At 45.1% G+C, this 17,525-nt stretch overlaps 1 protein-coding gene across 15 annotated transcripts in view; it reads left to right on the top strand.

Moving 5' to 3' along the window:
- TMCC1 (transmembrane and coiled-coil domain family 1) overlaps positions 1–17,525 on the top strand; it is a 153,344-nt gene that overhangs the window by 54,027 nt on the left and 81,792 nt on the right. For 4 of the 15 annotated variants that reach the window (XM_083795565.1, XM_083795563.1, XM_083795551.1 and 1 more), the window contains exons 1-2: positions 4,372–4,521; positions 6,339–6,584. The gene's annotated coding sequence lies outside the window, so the exon portion shown is untranslated. The other 11 variants (XM_083795573.1, XM_083795572.1, XM_083795571.1 and 8 more) reach the window with 7 other exon arrangements.

The following is a 17,525-nucleotide window of genomic DNA, read 5'->3' as shown; positions in this document are numbered from 1 at the left end:
CTCCCATTACCCATGGGGCATGTGACAATGGGATCTTCTCTGGACCATGGTCCAACTTGTTTGTGAACCACTTGATACCGTAAAGACAGATGGCACTAAACTAAATGGGGCGTACTCTACCAAGCTCACCCGCACTGCAGGGGATATGGTCTAAGCTTTGAGCAAGAGTCACTTGCTCTACAAAGCTGGGAGTCAAACAACTTGAGAACTTCCTTGTCTAACACCGAAGCCAGAAGGTTTGCTCCAAGTGATGGCCAAGCAGGCCTGTGCTGAGTGTGCTTTGAGCTGTCTGGCATCCAAACATTACAAGAAACCCTTGCAACACATTGGAAATTGTTTATGACCACTAAAAATGTCATTTTTTCTCCTTTTGCCCAGAATCATTCCAAACCCTATCCCCACACATCCATTTATACATACAAAAATAATAATCCTCTCATTGTGAGAGCAGTGCAGAACTGAATTATATTGCCTGCATATAAGGAGACATCTGTGTTGCAGACATGTCTCCTACATACGCAAAAGTGAATGAAATTGGCTTCTGAATATAAAGGGAAACAGATTTCAGGAGGACGACAGCCACAAAACAAGCTCATGGTTGTTGCTATAAGGCCTCCGTGAGAGTTGATGCTGAATTAAAAGGAACACTCTTCTAGGTCAGATCAGCAAAGGTTTTTCATCATTCTAACCCAATCTGCCCTCCTGAGCTGTGTCTTTCTCTGTAACAAACTCCCAGGGTAACTCATGGCCTTTAGTCACCATCTCCAGCAGTATAGCTGATGCCTGCTGCTGTTTCTGGAATGGTATCCCAGCAGTCAGGCAGGGTTAGTTTCTATAGAGACTGGAGATTGAAGAACTAAGGCTTAATCTGAATGTAATCTATCAGTCCATTATAATCACCTGGTTATTTCATGTCCTTGTCTTCAGTCTGTTACTCAGGTTCTTCCCAGCAACTCCCTTAAGAAAAATTGTACAAGGACAGGACCAAGAAAGCATGTGGAGGCAGAGTGGTCTGTATCTACAGGACTGGGGACTCTCATCTTACTGAAGGGCCTGGCTAACAAACCAAGGATGGTATCATAAGAACTGACCAGGATAGTGTAAGTAATATTTTGGGGAAGGTACAGAAAGGCAAATCTAACTAGTTCACAAGCTGTTTTTTTCTCCTGCAGGAATCAAAATCAATTCATGAAAGCACAGAGGCCCTCCTCAATTTCAGCTCCATGAAATCTGTTTGTTCTGGTGTTTTATCCCAACTTCATCCTCTTGCATCCTATTTGAACCAATGGTCCGTCACAGGAACTTCCTGTGCAAATGAGCATTAATTAAGAGCTGTGCTGAATGCCACCAGCTCAGAAATGTAATTGCTATGCTTATTTTGCATCCAGTTTGCACTGGCACAAGACACTGTGTTGGACAGGGACCAGTGAGCCCCAAAATGTTTTCTCCGTTGCGAGGAGTGAACTCATTTTACATTCGCACATTGATTGCCTGAAACTCTAGAGTTCTATTACAGCAATAGTTCAAGTAAGTGTCCAAAACAGAAGTCTCTGTAATAAGTGTTGGGTGCTGTCCATAGGTACACATAGTTTGAGAGATCTGAATTGTGCATGCACAAACACATTGTGTTGTCAGGCTTGCAAAGATACTGACCTCCTTTGGCTTCAGCTGTTCTGAAAAAAAACAAACACAAAAACAAACAAACAAACAAAAACAGAGAAGATGCTCCAAAGCTGTGATATAAAAGCCATTCCCTGTGTATTTGTTTGTATGTTAGAAGTAAAAGCCTCTTTGAATTACTAAATATAAAATATTTTTTGAAAACATGTTATACAATTCAAGATAAAATATGTAGAAAAATATTGCAGAAAGACCCATTAAAAGATGTATAAAGAATATCTATAACTACTAGGCCAAAACATCAATACCCAGTCTCTGCAGGGAGGGATAGTTGCACTTAAGTTACTTCCTAGGCTTCCTACTTCATCACTTCTGTGGACGCCTAAAACGACAGATTACCTGTGAATTTTTGAATCTGATGTTCTTACTATGTTGTGGTTTTTACTTTTGTGTTTAATGACAACTGGAGATCTAACACTAGACATTTATTTGTGTATTTCTTATTAGTAAACACTGAATATAATTTTGACCATATATGCTGTTCATTTACATAGAATACTTCTCTGAAGTTAGGCAGTGAAATTCAGGTGGTCTGGTTCACTTTTTGTTTGGTCATTCTCCCTTTCTGGTTTTCATGTGCTGACACAAGATTCCAGTGTTTGGTTATCCACCTTTGAAAAGGAGGAGGGGTAAAAACCTGTAACAAAGGTTTGAAGAGAAACTTTAAAAGACCTCTTACCAGTTCTGCAAAGTGCTTTTAGGAGATTGGGGAAGGCACAAAGTTCCTCTCAACTTTAAATAAATTGGACTTGTTCCTAGACCCTAGAAATTGTGCAATGCCTGGACAGACCTTAGATGACCAGTTGTTTATGGGAAGGCATAAGGCTTATTTGACCATTGAAGCATCGGAGGAGGGCAGTGAGGAGAGCGGGACCCTTGACAGATGATAAATCCATCACAATCACACTCCTCAGCAGGGCTCTGACTGGGTCAGTGGTGTATATTCACTTCAGCAGACAAAGATTCCCCATCTCTTCCTTCTTTCCTTTAGGTTTTCTTGCCATGTCTGGATCCATGTCCTCTCTGCACACCCTGTGACTGTAACTTCAAGTGGCAGTGCTTGAATTCAGCATGCAGCTCTTGTCTTCCATGTACACCCGGGCATGTCACAGCCAGGGCGTTGCTCTAAGTTCAGGTCACACTTGAGAGTGTGAACTGGGGGAGGAATGGGGAGAGAAAAGAGAGCTGGGAGGGGTAAGGAAGGGACTTGGGTGGGAAAGATATTGGCTTGTGTTCGTTAATTCTTGATCTTTAAGGGGGAAAAAATGTAAAAAGTAATGAGTGCTGGTTTGAAATAAAACAGTCAAATTGTATAGATTCCAACTTTTTGCAGCTAAATACATCAATTGCATCAGACAAACACAGATCAAGGTAATTTTTTCATCGAATCAAATTCTGGAGAGGGTGCAGCCTACTAAAAATACACAAGCACAGTCACCCTCGATCACATTTGTGTACAGATGAAGAGCAATCATCAGGTCAGCGGAAGCAGTCTCCTTGAGATCCTGCTCTTTGGTATCTTCTCAGAGCATCTCTGCCACAGAGACATCCCTTTGCTGAGCAAAGGTCAAATCCCATCTGCCCCTCACATCTGCACAGTTTCCTGTTGGGCTCCATTGCTCAGTATTAAGATCATTTTCTTCTCAGAAAGGTGGAGGAAAATGGAAGGAAAGAACACAGGTGAGCAGGCTGAAACCAGGACAGGCACGGCGATGGGGATTTGTGGAGTCATCCCAGCAGTGACTTCAGTCTTAACTGGTGGATGGCAGCATATTTTGTACAGCCTGCTTCCACGAGGTGCTGGGCAATGTGCTGAAATGATCTGGGGAGGCCTAAGTATTGGTCTACTCTCAGGCAAGTGTTTATTAGGAAATGGCAAGCGCATTCTGGGTAGGACCCTAGCTTCAGAAGCGCTCGTCTCATCTCCAAGAGGGAGTGATTCTTCATCTTGGAACGGTAGCAGATGTGTCAAATCAAATTCCAAGCACGGTCACAGGTAGCTGTCGGACCTCGGCCCGCCCAGGCACCCAGCAGGAGGCAGCCCGCAATCACCTGAAGCTTTCACGTTCTCTGGTGCGGGCAGCGTCCTGCAGCGGGGGTACGGGCTCGCTCGGGCTCAGAGCTGCAAGCGCTCAGTCCGAGGGACCGCTGAGGCGGCCCAGCCAGCGCTGCTGGCGGCGGCAGCGGCACCAGGTGGGCACCTCACAGGGCCCACGGGAACGCGCGGCGCGAGCGCGGAGGCGGTGGATGCGCCCGGCGGCTCTCTGCCCGTCCCCGGTCGCGGGGCCCGGGAGCTGGTGCGCGCCCTCGCGTTCTGTGGTAACCCGAGTCCCGCTGCGGTGGCACCGGGGCATTTTAAGCCCCCGAGATGCCCCCGGCAGGCGGCGGATCACGCCCAGCGTAACGGCCGGCCGCTCCCGAGGCTTCCTCGCGGCGGGGCGGCGGCAGGCGGTGCAGGCGCCCTGCCGCACCCGCACCGCGGGGCCGACGGTTCGGAGGTTTTGCTGCGGTTCCCCCGGCGCTGCTCGGGGCGCGGCGGCGGCCAGGAGCCGACCCGCAGCCGGGCGCCGGGCGCCGGCACCTCCCGGGGCGGCGGCTCCCCGGGGCCCGCCCGGCCCCTCCGCACGCTGCCGGGAGGCGGTCGCAGGGCGGGGGAGCCACCGCCCCCAGCGCGCAGCCGCAGAGGCGGGCGGGGCGGGGCGGGGCCGCGGCCTCGCGTGGTCCCGCCCCCGCCGGCGACGCCGCTGCGCGCTGACGTCGCGCGCGGCCGGTGCGAGCGGTGTGGCGGCGCGCGGCGATGGGGCAGCCCCGGCGGCGCAGCGGGGGCGCCGCGCTCGGCCGGTGAGTGCGGGACGGGGCGCGGCACCGAGCGGCCGGCCGCGGGGCGGCGCGCGGCTGAGGCGGCCCCCGCGTGCCGGGCCGGGCCGGGCCGGGCTCGGCTCTCCGCCCGCCCCCGCCGCTGTCGGGCCGCGCTCCGCCGCCCTCCCGGCCGCCGCCCCTCGCTCCGCGGCCGCGGCCCAGCCGTCCCGGGGCCGCCCCCGCCGCGGCCGGCGGGAGCTCGCGGGCCAACGGGCCGGGGCGCGGTGGGCCGGGGGCGGCCGGGCGGGCGGGGCCGGGGCCGGGGCCGGGGCCGCCTCCCGGCGGCCTCGGGGCTCGCGCCGGCAGCGGCGGGGCCGGGGCAGCGGGGGCTCCTGGCGGCCCGCCGGTGCGCCGCTCCTTTGTTCGAGCGATTCGGCGGCGCCGACCCGGCCTCATCCCGGCCGGCTCCGCCAGCTGCCCGTGGCGAGGTGTCCGGGGTCGGTTTCCTTAGGCCGGTGCGCAGGGGAGCCCGCCCGCTGCCTTCCTCAGAGGGGGCTCCCAGGAGCGGGCCTTCAGAGCAGGGAGCCCCGCGGGTAGAGCCGCGGCGTCAGCGCTGCGCGGGGACGTGAGGCCTGGGCCTGAGGCTGGCGCCGTTACCAGAAGTTCCCGCTGTGCGTTCGTAAGAAATAGCCAAAGCCCGTGCGGCGGCATCCCCGTCCCTGCAGGAAGGGCGAGGGAGGCCCCTTGGGGGACCGGAGATGTAAAGCTGTGAGCTGAAGGTCCCAGCGGAGGCGTAGAGGGGAGCGATGCAACCACCTCCGTGTCAGGGGCCGTCGCCTCAAACCCAGCGTCTCTGCGGGCTGCGACCCTTTCGTAAGGCACGTCTGGGCTACAGGCGTGAGCACTGAGGTGGTAACGCTGTGAGCCCGGGCCGGTGCGATACAGTCCTCCCAGTTTGTGGGGCAGTTGTGCTGTCCTTGCTGCTGGTCCTGTCCTCAGCAAGATCAGTGGGTGGCTTCGCGTTTAGTCGGTAGGACAATGCACGTCTGGGGATGCACCTGGAAACGTGAGGAGGGGAAGGAAGCCGGGTGTGGTAGCCCGGGGGGCTGTTCTCTCAGTGCTGGGGAGCTCTTGTCTCCTGTGTCTGTGGAGAACAGGGCCCTCCAGCTTGCGGGACTTCTGCTGTTCTGCGACTGCCGTGGTCCCGCAGTGTACCTGGGCCAAATAGGCTGGTTTGGTGGAGTATCGTATCCACCTGCGTCTGCTTCAGTTCCAAGATAAATCCTCTCAAGCCATCTAGAAGTATTTCAATATATGGAAGCAACTTGTAGATGGAGGAAGATCTACTTTGTCTAGATTTTGCCTAAGAAAAATAAATGGGGATGTAAGGCTTTTGTGCCATTTTTTTGAAGTGTTTTGTCATTTGATTTTTTTTATTAGTTTTCCCCCCAACATGTACCACGTGAAACCACGTGTACCACCTGATTTTTTTTTAAGAAGCTCTCTGTCATGGTTGGAGATCACTCACGTTTTATTTGATTGGAACTAACAATCCACTAACTGAAAGCAGCATCTAACTCAGATATACTACTAGCTGCATTTTATTTTTCCTTCAGAAATGTTACTCATTTCCAGCTTTGGTGTCAGTATGAGTGCTGGCTTTAGAAAGTTTATTTTCTGACAGCATCTATTAGACCTACCACTTACTGGACTCTGATACTAAACGTGTCAAAGCAAGTAGGAACGCAGTCTTTCAAATAAGAGTTGATTGCCCTCTGGAGGAGACTGGATCTGTGGTGCTGTTCTGTTGCTGATCAGATGTTGGTGGGTTTTCTTACTATACTTATTAATTTTGACAGGTCCTTCTCCTCTACAAAGAAGTTTTGTTGCCAAGATTTACTCTGAAAATGACCTGCGCTACTAAATGCAGCTGTCTGCAAATGTAAAGCCAACAAATCATATCTCCCTCCCTCCTCTGAATTTCCTATTTCCTGTGGAATTTATATTTCAAAGTATTTTTGAAAACAGATCTTTATTGAGGACATTTGGATCACAACTGTGAGCATATCTATGCAAAGAGACGAGCGAGTCTGAGCAATTTCAAGGTACGTATGCCTACTATATCTTATAACAAATGGATAATCAAAGTATGCTATTGAAGTCGGGAATAAATGTGTTTGGGGAACGCAACTTTACTCAGTCTGCCCAAGAGTGGGAAGTAACAAAGCCTTATAAAATTATGATATCTGAACAGAATACAAGTTCTTGGAACTTGGGCTCCCTGCTGCCTTTTGGTAAACTATGTTTATTCTCACACGTTGGAGAAGGAGGGAGTCAAGGTGGGAAGACGTGGAAAGAAAAGACCATCTGATTAGAGGGGGCAGATAACTCCAGGTGTACGTTTTCTTGATTCAGATTGCTAAAGCTTCTATGAGTAACAGTGTAGATCAATGGAGTACACACGTGTACAGTGAGACCATGCAAGCACCAGCATATCCAGCTGGCATTGTATGGCAGTTGACCTCATTTGAACCTGCCATAGGAATCCTTGAAAGGTGCCTTTCAGAAGAGCAGTCTGCTTGTGGTGTATGACCTGAGCCTTCATTGCTTTACCGTTCAGTTCTCAAATGCTATGAAGCTCTGTAGATTTCTTCTTCTGAGCATTTGACAAACATTAAATAGTCAGTGAAATGCACTTGGGAGACATTGGTGATTTCTCTGGTTAGGTAAAGAGAAAGCTTTCAGATCAAGTTTTAAGATAGCTGCCTTGAATTGGAAAGCGTCTCTGGAGAAGACTAGAAGTGAAGCAGGGCTTGCTTGCCTTCCTGCGCGCAGTCACAGCACAATAATCTTTTGCTCTGTGTAACTTGCTTAGGAGTTTGTAATACACTGCAGAGTATTCGGAGGTTTGAAATACCTACTTGTGAGGCAGGTGTGTAGCAACTCACAGCAACAGTCTCAGAGCGATCTGCCTGTAATGTACAAACTAGCAAAGCTGCGACTTCACTCTGTGGCTGTACAGCTTTGTCACGCCCAGGTAACGGAAGATGGAGAAACTTTCCTGTTTAAGAATTGCAGAACATTTGCCAGTTTGCTCAGCTGTATTTTATCTTAAGGCTTTTAGCTGTAATTTCACATTGAATTCTAAAGCTGGAATGAGGAGGTCAGCTAATCTCTTCTGTGTCGGCTTGAAAGAGGTTAGTGTGCGTTGATACTATTTGCTCTTTCATAAACTACTTGGAAATGTCTCTCCCGTGGGATGTAGGTGTTCATGCTAATATTTCTGGGCCACGGCAGTCTATCAATTAATTACAGGTTACAGTGAAAGTCAGACAAACATCTCAGTTTTATAGAAGAGTGGACTATTCATTAGTCTTTTTTTAATGAAAACTGATGTGCTGAAAGCAGATACTTGACTGAGTACTCTGGCATGCTCTGCAGCTGCACAACGTGTCTTCAGTAGACAAGCTTTTCTTAACAGCTTTCGTTCATGAGCTCCATTGACCGAAGGGGAGATGGTACAGGAGGAAGGGACTGACTTAACCTGCCTGCCTTAATGATACAATGTTACTGTTCCTGTAAGGGGAACACAAAGTGGACTGAATAAAATAGGGCTGACGGTGCGCTGTTGTTGAGAAGGGGACCCTTCTCATGGCTGCAGTTATCCCTCCTGTTGTTCCCCTGCAAGCAGAGTTAGGATCTACAGGTGGTAGCTTGTTAAATTTCTCCATTATATGTGGGCGGAACTTATTGCAAGAATCTTCAGAGGGGTTCCTCAGTCTGGCCTGGGCATTGCTATTTGTCTATGGTACTATACTAAAATACCATTTGGCAGAAAAGTCGCTGTTTCCCGTGACCTGGTTTCATGAAAACTGGAGAAACACACTAGTGAAATAGTTTGCAGAGCTGTCCGTATCTTAGTGTGTGTTTTAGATAGTGTAGCGGGGACTTGGATTAGGGATTTGTTTTGTATTCTTTAAACTAGGTGCCATTTTAATCATATATAAATAAGCTACGGTCTTTGTAATTCCATCAGTCAAAATTGATGCACGTTGCCCAAAAATGCTGTTGTTCTGTGAAAAATATTTAAATGAACAATTTTTAGTCTCTGAATATTGGTAAAATAACGTAGATTGTTTGACACATCCCTAATCAAGTTACTTTTGTTTCCTTGTCTGTAAGATGAGATTGATCTACCTTTTTAGAACACTCAATTTCATGAAAATCATCGTTTTATTTGCAATAACTGTATTTTCATTATTCAATTTCATATGACTAATAGCGAATGTTAATGTGTAGAATGGCAATGAATTTGAGTATAAAATAAAATTTTCTTTTGGCATAAATAGATGGCCTGAAAGGTGAATTTGTACGCTAGAGAAATGTTGCTCTAAAACTACCCTAAAAGGGGACAAAAAAAATTCTGAGAATGCTAAAGGGCACTGAGATGTTGAGACAGGTGGTAGTGTCACTGGTTCAACTTGCATGATGGGTTGTGGTGAGAATTTTGCAGACACCTCCACTTGTGGTTTCTTCAGAGAGAAATCTAGCAAATTTCCATATTTCTCAGATTTGCGCGTGCTGATTGGTCTCCCTTAATAAATGCTTTCTAGGCTTGGTTTTTTGTCCTGGACTTGTTGACTGTGATTTTCCTGGAAGGTAGTTGCCATGGCGATTGTCCTGTTAGCAAATAAACGTGCTTTTTATGGTCTCTGGGTATGTTGGTGTGGAGTAGAAAGACTGTAGTCTTTTCTGGGATCAGTGGAAGTAGCAGACCCATAGAGGCTTCGTGTTTGTAAATCACTGCCTGTGGGAGAGAGTTGAACAAGCATCTTATGCTTCAGTGCGTAATAGCAGTGAGAAGTAATATCGCTTGTCCTGTTGGTAAGGAGCAGTGACACAGTGCATTGCACGAAGTCTGAGGCTGAATAATGATTAAAATTGGAGAAATGAAAAAAAAAAAAAGGCAGCTTTTATTCAGGGTCTGTTATAGCTGAACTTACCTGATTCAGGCCAAGAGTGGCTGACTGACTCAGTAACACGAAAGCATTTTTGATGGAAATTTCAGGGTGCGTGGCCGTTGAGATCCTTCACAACGCAGGGTTTCAGCTGGGATAACCTCTAGCTCCAGTCTTTTGCTTTTCTGTTTGTACTGGCGTGCTGTTCGTGCTGCACCTGAGCGCTGCTATCTGGTTTTAGCTCCTTAATGCTGGGGCAGTGAGCTGGGTTTCCAGCTGAACCTCTCCACACCAGTGCTGGGGCATGGGAGCCACAGCTCACTGCAGACCTGACAAATGGGTGTGTTCGTGCTTATGCCAAGTGCAAGGTCAACACAAATAGGTCTCAAAAGCAAGACATAGCTGTGTTTTTGCAAAGGGAAAGCCCAGGTTGGTATGGCTCTGTGGATGTTAATTAGCTTTTTTTTTTTTCCCCTTTTCTGTGGAAGAGCATGCGAGTCTTCTGGAGCAGCAGCTTGGTTAGTTTGCTGTGAATACCCGTGAGAAGTCAGGCTGATGGGTCTGTAGAATGATGCTATGGCACAGCAGCAAGGGCTTGTTGCAGTGTGGTGGGGCTGGAAAGGCTGTGACAAACTGCAGCTTTCTGGTCTGCAGGGCAGTTTTCATCCTGCTCACACTTGTACTGTGGGTGTTGGTTTTCAGACGGTTTGTTCTGGAAGAGTAACTGGGTGTTAAGTTTTGGTTCTGGTTTGGCAAAGTCATTTAAATGCTTCAGGTATTAATTCCAGCTTGTGGGGGGAAAAACAAACTAGTTTTAGTGTTGGTTTAACTCCTTTATCAGTGTCCCAAGCTCTCATCTCTAAGAGGAGTCTGGTGTAGCTGAGGCAGTCTAAGGAAACATTTTTTTGAAAAAGCAAAATGTGTGTGTGTCGCAGATGACACTCCCAGGGAAACACTTGAAGGCATTCATTAATTTTTAGGATCTGTTCAGATGTAGCCCTGGCAGCCTGGAAGATGCCAGTTCTAAATACTCTGCTAGGTTTAGGAACTCCCCTAGTTCTGTAAAGAAACATACCTATTTAGGGTTCTTTTCTTATGGTGTCTGTCACTTGCTGGGAGTGCGTCCATTTTCATGGCATGTTCCGATAACCGCTAGTTTCAGACCTCTTCTACTCTTCTCAGCATGCTGTGTGTATTCTCCAGGTAGTTCGCCCAAGTAAGCCTTTAAATGTTCGTGTAAACAGAAATTCCAACAAATTCCGTAATAGTCAGATGTGTTTTTTGGTTGCTGCTAAAATGAGTGAAGGAATTGTTCCCAAGCTAAGTTTTTTCCTAGTCCCCATGCTCTGGTTCCTAACCTAGTTTTATTTTTAAAGTTTAGATCAGTTTAAAGAACAGAGTTAGGGAATTGAGTAGACCAATGAAGCATACCTTCCATCGAGGAAGTCTTCCTCTGTCATTTTTTAGGTGTTTGCTGAAGAAAAAGGTGAGAGCATGGACATTCATCGAAAAGGGGAGAAACTATCGTGCAGCAACTTTAGCCATTTCTCATGATTTTTTGTGCGTTTGTGGAGACGGCAATAAATCAGCTGGAAGTTGACTGGAGCTTGGTATGAGGCTGTACCAACAATGAATTTTGGCGTGGTCTTTGCAGGCAGTTTCTACTTATTGCAAAGTAAAACAATATACTTGCAGAGAGAATGGCTCTAGGCGCTGATGGTTGTGAAACCTGGAGGAGGATCTTTACCCCTTTACTTTTTTAAAAAAATGCTTCTACTTTAACAAACTTCAGGAACCAGCTGTGAACCACTGTTGCTTTTGCTGACCTACTTTTTTAGTGCAAGGTTATTAAGGAAGTGCTGGTATAGCATGGGTTTTCTCCTCTGTGGGCAGGCTATATAAGAGACTTCGAAAAGTTAAGCATGTGTTTCAGAAAGGAAAGCAGTATTGCTGTCTCTAACCCTCTTCAGTTGCCGTGAGGATGGCAGCTTTTAGATTGAGAACAACTGTGCTCCACTAGGGCCAGAGACCTCACGCCGGATTTGTGAGGAAGACCAACGTGTGTGTGATTGGTGCCGGAGGTGTCGCCTCATTCAGTCCCTCACTAGAAGTCAATCAGTCATCATTTGTTATATACTACTAATTCAGCGTTAGCTCTTTATTAGCTCTTACAGGTAATGGTTAAAGACAGGATTGTTAGAGCCTATTCTTGGGCTGGCAGAGTAATTTCATCTGCTTGTTGGTGGGTAATGCAGTGGGACTCTCCTAGTACCTAGCTAATCTAAATGCTTCTCTATAATATTGCAGTTCATAACATGGTATAGACCTTATGTAAGTTATACCCTTAAGCAGTACTGAGTAAGTTATTTGATTTCATAGGCTACCACAGAAACTTAGTACCATGTTGCATCCTAAGAAGTGTATCTTTGTCCTATTAGAAGAGATAAAAGGGAATAGCTGACTAGAGTGATGTTTCTCCATTTGTAATAGTCCCCCCAGATAGGGATCTGTGTTACTGATGGAGATGGCTTAAGAAAACCCGTGATTTGGAGGTGTTCGGGATTTCAGTTGTTTCCTCATGTATTCATATTGACTTACTGGCTGAGATGTTTTGTCTTCATGCTTTGCATTAGGATTGTGATTGAGTACAGTTATTGATCCTGTTATCACTGACTGGATAATCTCAAGACTGGATAACTGCTGTGTCCAGTGAGGCTGTGCTTGAAAATAACAGTTTAAGCATTTCCACGAAATGGCTGTTTGCACTGTGGGAGGAACTTCCCCATCCATCAGTATAGGCTGAGGGGCCTGGCCAGCTGGAAGGCAATTCTGTAGAGAGTGACTTGGGAGTTCTGGTGGAAACCAAGTTGAACAAAAGTTCAGGAACCAAGCACCTTGTTCTTGCTTGGTTTAGGATCTGGTTATAATCCATTTCCTTAGTGGTAGGTAAACCTGAGACTTATTTCAAACAAATCCATTTCTGTGTTGTCTTGGGTGTATTTGTGTATTTTTTTTTTTCATGTGGACTCTGCCATGAATGTGGGAGGAAATGTTCTGGTTTTTGGCTGAGGCTGTAAATGCATGACTGCTCAATTCCCATTGGCAAGCAAGTTGTCGAGCACGATTTCTGTATACCTGAGTGGCTGAGGTTGTGGAGGTGGATATTGAAGAGCTAGCATATTTGTGTGTGTGGCTGCTTAGCTGTGCAGCATTTATGAAATTTGTGTATTCTCTAAAAAAGCATAATTGAATCTACTGGAAGTAGAGGGCTATGGGTGGGCATCAGTATTTTTATTGCTTGAGTCTAGGAAGTATAGTCCTTTAGTTCTTTAAAAAGCATTTTCAAAACTAGTCAGCTGAAGTTGAATTTATTTGACCTTGCAGTGAAATACTCATTACATCCATGCCAAGAAAGGTGGTTAAAAGTAAATATGGAACAACGATCATACCTTTGATATATCAAAACTTGGGCTAAAAGTGTCTCATATTAGTGCAAAACTAACAAAACAAACCGCATTATGTTTCGAATACACATGTTCATGTTTAATCAACAAAGCATTAAGCCACAGGTTTCATACAGCAACAGTTGCATCTACAGCAAACACTAAGCACTGTTCCCAAATGCATGCTTTTGTGCTGTAATGGTGAGTCGTTGCTACTTTGGGTCCCTTCCTTTGCTCTAAAGAAGTGCAGAAACTTTTTAGAGGTCTGGCAATAGGCCTGTGCACTTTAGGACAGGTACTTGTGACCCTAGTCGGTCTGTGTTCCTGAGGTGTGGGGGCTAGTTTGCCACTATTTCTGCCTGGTGGGGCACATGCATACTCAGTGTTCCTTGTCTCAAACTGTGCTTGAGATAACTGAGATTTACAAAACTGGCTGTAATGAGTCAGGTTAAAAATATATTACGCTTGTATCCTATTCCTGTCAGCATCTGGTAGCAGGTTCTTAGGAATGAGTGTAGGTAAGGAGGTGTAGATAGGGTAGTCTTTCTGCTAGGTTCTCCCAGTCCGTCAAATGTTGTCTGAGGGAGTCTGGGCAGTGTTTAATGGGCACAACCGGACATCTTTGTAGCGCTGCAGGGAGGGACTTATATTCAATTGGAGAAGAAAAATGTTTAAAAAAAGCAGCCCCAGATAAAGGCCATTACAGTTATATTAATAAAGTTTTTAAGAGTTGCACTTAATTAAAAGCTCCCCAGACCAGTTCACTTGAAAAAAAAAAATCTGTAAAGAAAATCGCTTTCTGAAGAGAAGGGATGAAACTGTCGTATCATGCATATGAAAGTTTGGAAGTGGTAAAGCAGTGTAAGCCACTGGTTTGTTAATGAGTCCTGTTACCCTCTGATCAGAATTTTTGTCCTGCCTGTTTTGTGTCTCGTTTTAAGTAATACTAATGCAATAAGCTGCCAGGTTTTGCAGCAAGCAGGTGTTTTTTAATGACAATGGTCTTTAGACAGAGTAAAGCTTTTTGGGTATCTTTCTCAACAGCATGAAGGCAGCTATCACATACAAGATGGATATTGCTTCTTTTGACTCCAGCTTTGTGGAGAGTGGTTAGACAGTGGTTAGAGCAGACGTGCTGAAGATCTGGGGTGAAAGTACAGAGATGGTTACCAGTGGTCTGGGTTAGAGGACTTTTTCCCATTTTGTGTTCAAATATGGTTGAGTTAGTCTTCGTAAATTATTTAAAGTCTAAGTTTCTACTTTTTAGCTAATGTAATGCTATATGTCAGTGGAAAGCTTTCATAAGTATGATACTAAAAGCAGCTGAATCAATAGAAAAAGCATGATTTTGCTGAGCCAAGTGAAAATTTCCTTTGATCCGTCTTTTAATACCAGTAAGTCAAGTCAACACTGCTGAAAGATCAGAGAATGAATACTGTTTTTGAGTCATCAGGGGGAGTATTTTACTACTCTGTGCCAGGTTAGTTCTACTTTCTTCTTTCACAAGTCAAAGTAAATGCGATGCTTTCCGAGATTCAGGGATAAAAGCACATGTTAAAATCGCACGTAGCGTGGGTTGGTGGTAGGTGATATCAATCTTCACAAGCCTGCTAATTTAACATGCATTAACCCTCTTATAACTTCAGGCTTGGAATAAAGCTTTCTTTTTAAAACTGGAGGTCTTAAATCTGGCCAGCCTCTGTGCTGGTATTGTTGCATATGAATCTGCGAGGAGTTAAAATGAGACACCATCTGTTTGACTAGTATGCTTATTCCTCTCTGTAATGCCCAAAATAGCTGTAGTGTAACCTTTTATCTTCTCTTGGAAATACATGTATTTTCCTTCCAGTTCCCAGTCTTTGTGATTTACTTGTTCATGACATTTGAGTCAGCTTTGACACATTGAAAGTAGCAGCATCTCCTGAAAGACAGGCAATGAGAGTAAGAGCAACTTTGAGCTTTCTCTCTACCCCCACTCTTTTCTCTCCTGAAGAAGTACTGCCAAAATGTTTGGCGTGGCCTAGTAATGTATTTTTCGAGAGGCTGGAAAATCTGATCCAGATAATGCAAATAGTGCATGCAGAAGTGGATATTAGTGGATATTAGGAGTGCAACTGGCCGCAGAAAAAAAAAAATTGAAATGCTTCAAGGAGTAAAATCTGTTTCAATGAATGATTTCTTTAAAGAGGAGTAAGGTAAAAGAAACTGAATTATTCCTGTTCACCTTTGTATGTGTGTAATTAATTTGGTATTTGAAGGTAGGCTCTTTTCATTGTTCTACTGCTCAGTGCAGCACTAAATATAGGCTTCTGACTATGAAGGAAGTACTTCCATAGCTGTTCTCAACCACATTGGTGAAACGATTGGCTCCATTGCACTGAAAGTAGAAAATTTCTGTGCTGCTTATATATCCCTGCAACAGTGAAAACCGATTAAAACATTTTCTTCAAATAATGAACTGTGGCGTGTTTTGACAAACAGTTCTTAAAGCTGCAAGCATCTAGTTAAGTCTTTCTTTAACCTTGATTTAGCTTTCTTGAGGTATTAATTCAGTGGAAAATAACCTGTGCGTAGCCTTTGCCAGAAAGGTTATTTTTAAAGTGATTGTGGGAGGCTCCAGATGTAGTACTAAACACTACCTGCCCATAAGCAAGTCAGAAGGTGGCAGCAGTGAGAGATGGTGTAGGTGTGGCATTACCCTTACTAAGTGTTAAGTTTGCTGGTTCTATGCTCCAAAGGTCTTAGATAACAGTAAGCCACTTGACCGTTGCGTTTTGCTTTTTCATCTGAAAATGAGGGAAGTAATAGTACTGCAATGCAATGTAGGAGCATTCCAAGGGTAAATACATAGATTATTCACCTGCTATGGTAATGTAAACCTATCAATAAACTATATAGCGAAGAATTTCATCAGGGTGCTTTAAAGAAAGCCAGTGCTTTCTAAGGAGGGAGAACAACAAACTCTGCTAAACTGCAGAAGCAGTAACGTTGCCCCACAGTCTCACCGTTATGGAATACCGTAACTTTGCATACTGGAAAATACCGGGCTCAGAGACTGACTTGCTGAAGTTTTCATAACAAAACTGACAAAGCCAGGTTGACCTATGATGTCTCTGTTCCTGTTGCATCTGTGGTATGAGAAGGGAGAGCAAGGATAGCAGAGATGGCATCTTGACATCTGGGTAATGTTGGGAACAGGTTGGAGGATTTAGGGAAATATTCAGGCAGAAATCAGTAAAACCTACGTCTATCTTACTGTGTTCTTTTTGATCTGTAGCACTGTACAGTTGGCTTAAAAAACAGGCTATAGGTTTCTTGCTTTGCTGTGTGTCCCTTGTTCCTATTAAAGTGGCAGTTTCTCTCCATCTGGTACCTCCTGTCTCGCTCTGTGGAGTGGTGCAGGCGCCTTACCCAAAGCACTGTGGGTTAATTCACTGAATGTCTTGGGGCATGCTGCCTGCCACTCCTTACTGTGTCTAGCAGTGTAGCTGGCTTTGGGCTGTTGCCCTTTTCTAAATTCCTAGGTGCAGAGCTTAAACAGAGGTTTGGTTCACATTGCATGTACTCCAAGCAATTTTTTCCTCATCTCCCAGCTCCATTGTTTAGTTTGAATCATCCCATTTTTGTCTTTCCATTTGTTCTTTCAGCCATACTCCATTTATTTTCCTGCACCTTCATTGTCAGGGTTATGGCGAGGTGTGGGGCAAAGGTATAGTTGTTGTCCCTTGGTTTTTTTGGAGCTTCACTAGAGTTTAGTTAAGTCTTTTCCTGCATGAATTTTGGAGGGGGAGGATGAATTCTGTCTAGAAAACTGTTGATGTTCTTTCCATTCAAGATAGTGTTGTTTTGGGGCCCTTATTAACTTTTTTCTGCTGCCATCTCAGCTATTATATTTAATTACTACTTCAGTTTTATTTATTCATTTAGATACTATGACTTTTTTTTTTTTAAACTAAGAGTGAAGAATTTGGGTAAAAATCGAAGAAAAAGAATTTCTCCTGATATTGGGTAGTCGTGCTACTATCCAGTTGTTGTTCTGGGTCAAATTATTTACTCTGTCATTGTCATCTTCCTCTCTGAATGTTCTCCAAACCTCAGTCCCTTGAAGATTACACCCGTTCTGGTTTCTCTCGAGTTCCTCGTTTTTAAGGGATTACTTGTGAACACCCAGAGCTTTCCATCCTTATTTGCTCTGCTGCTTGTTGCTGTTGCCAGGGTTCCCATGATACGTTGTTTTCCAGTATGTGACTATTGCTCCTCTAGTCTTTCTGGCTAAATTGTTTGACTTGGTACAGAATCCATTTCAGGATGAGTTTCTCAAAACGATCTGGGATTTCTCAAATTCAGATTGTTGTTTTTTTTTTTTTTCCTAAAAGTCGTTTTTCCTCAGGACAAACAAAAGTATTTCTGATTTGCTAAATAGGAGAAATAGTAATCGTTTCCTACATAAGATCCCTGCTAACTGTGGTCTACAACTCTGTGATGAGTTACTAACCTGACTTGTTTATGGAATAAAACAAATGTGAGAGTTCCTTAGGTAATTGTACTGGAAAGTTAATGTTAAGGATTAGGGATGCTTAAATACTGCACAAATAGTAGATATTAGAAGGCAGAATCTTTTTATTGAAAACAATTTTTCTTTCCC

The sequence above is a fragment of the Anser anser genome (assembly GCF_964211835.1).
Source record: "Anser anser genome assembly, chromosome: 12".
In the NCBI taxonomy this organism is placed as follows: domain Eukaryota; kingdom Metazoa; phylum Chordata; class Aves; order Anseriformes; family Anatidae; genus Anser; species Anser anser.
This window is presented reverse-complemented; position numbering and strand designations above follow the sequence as displayed.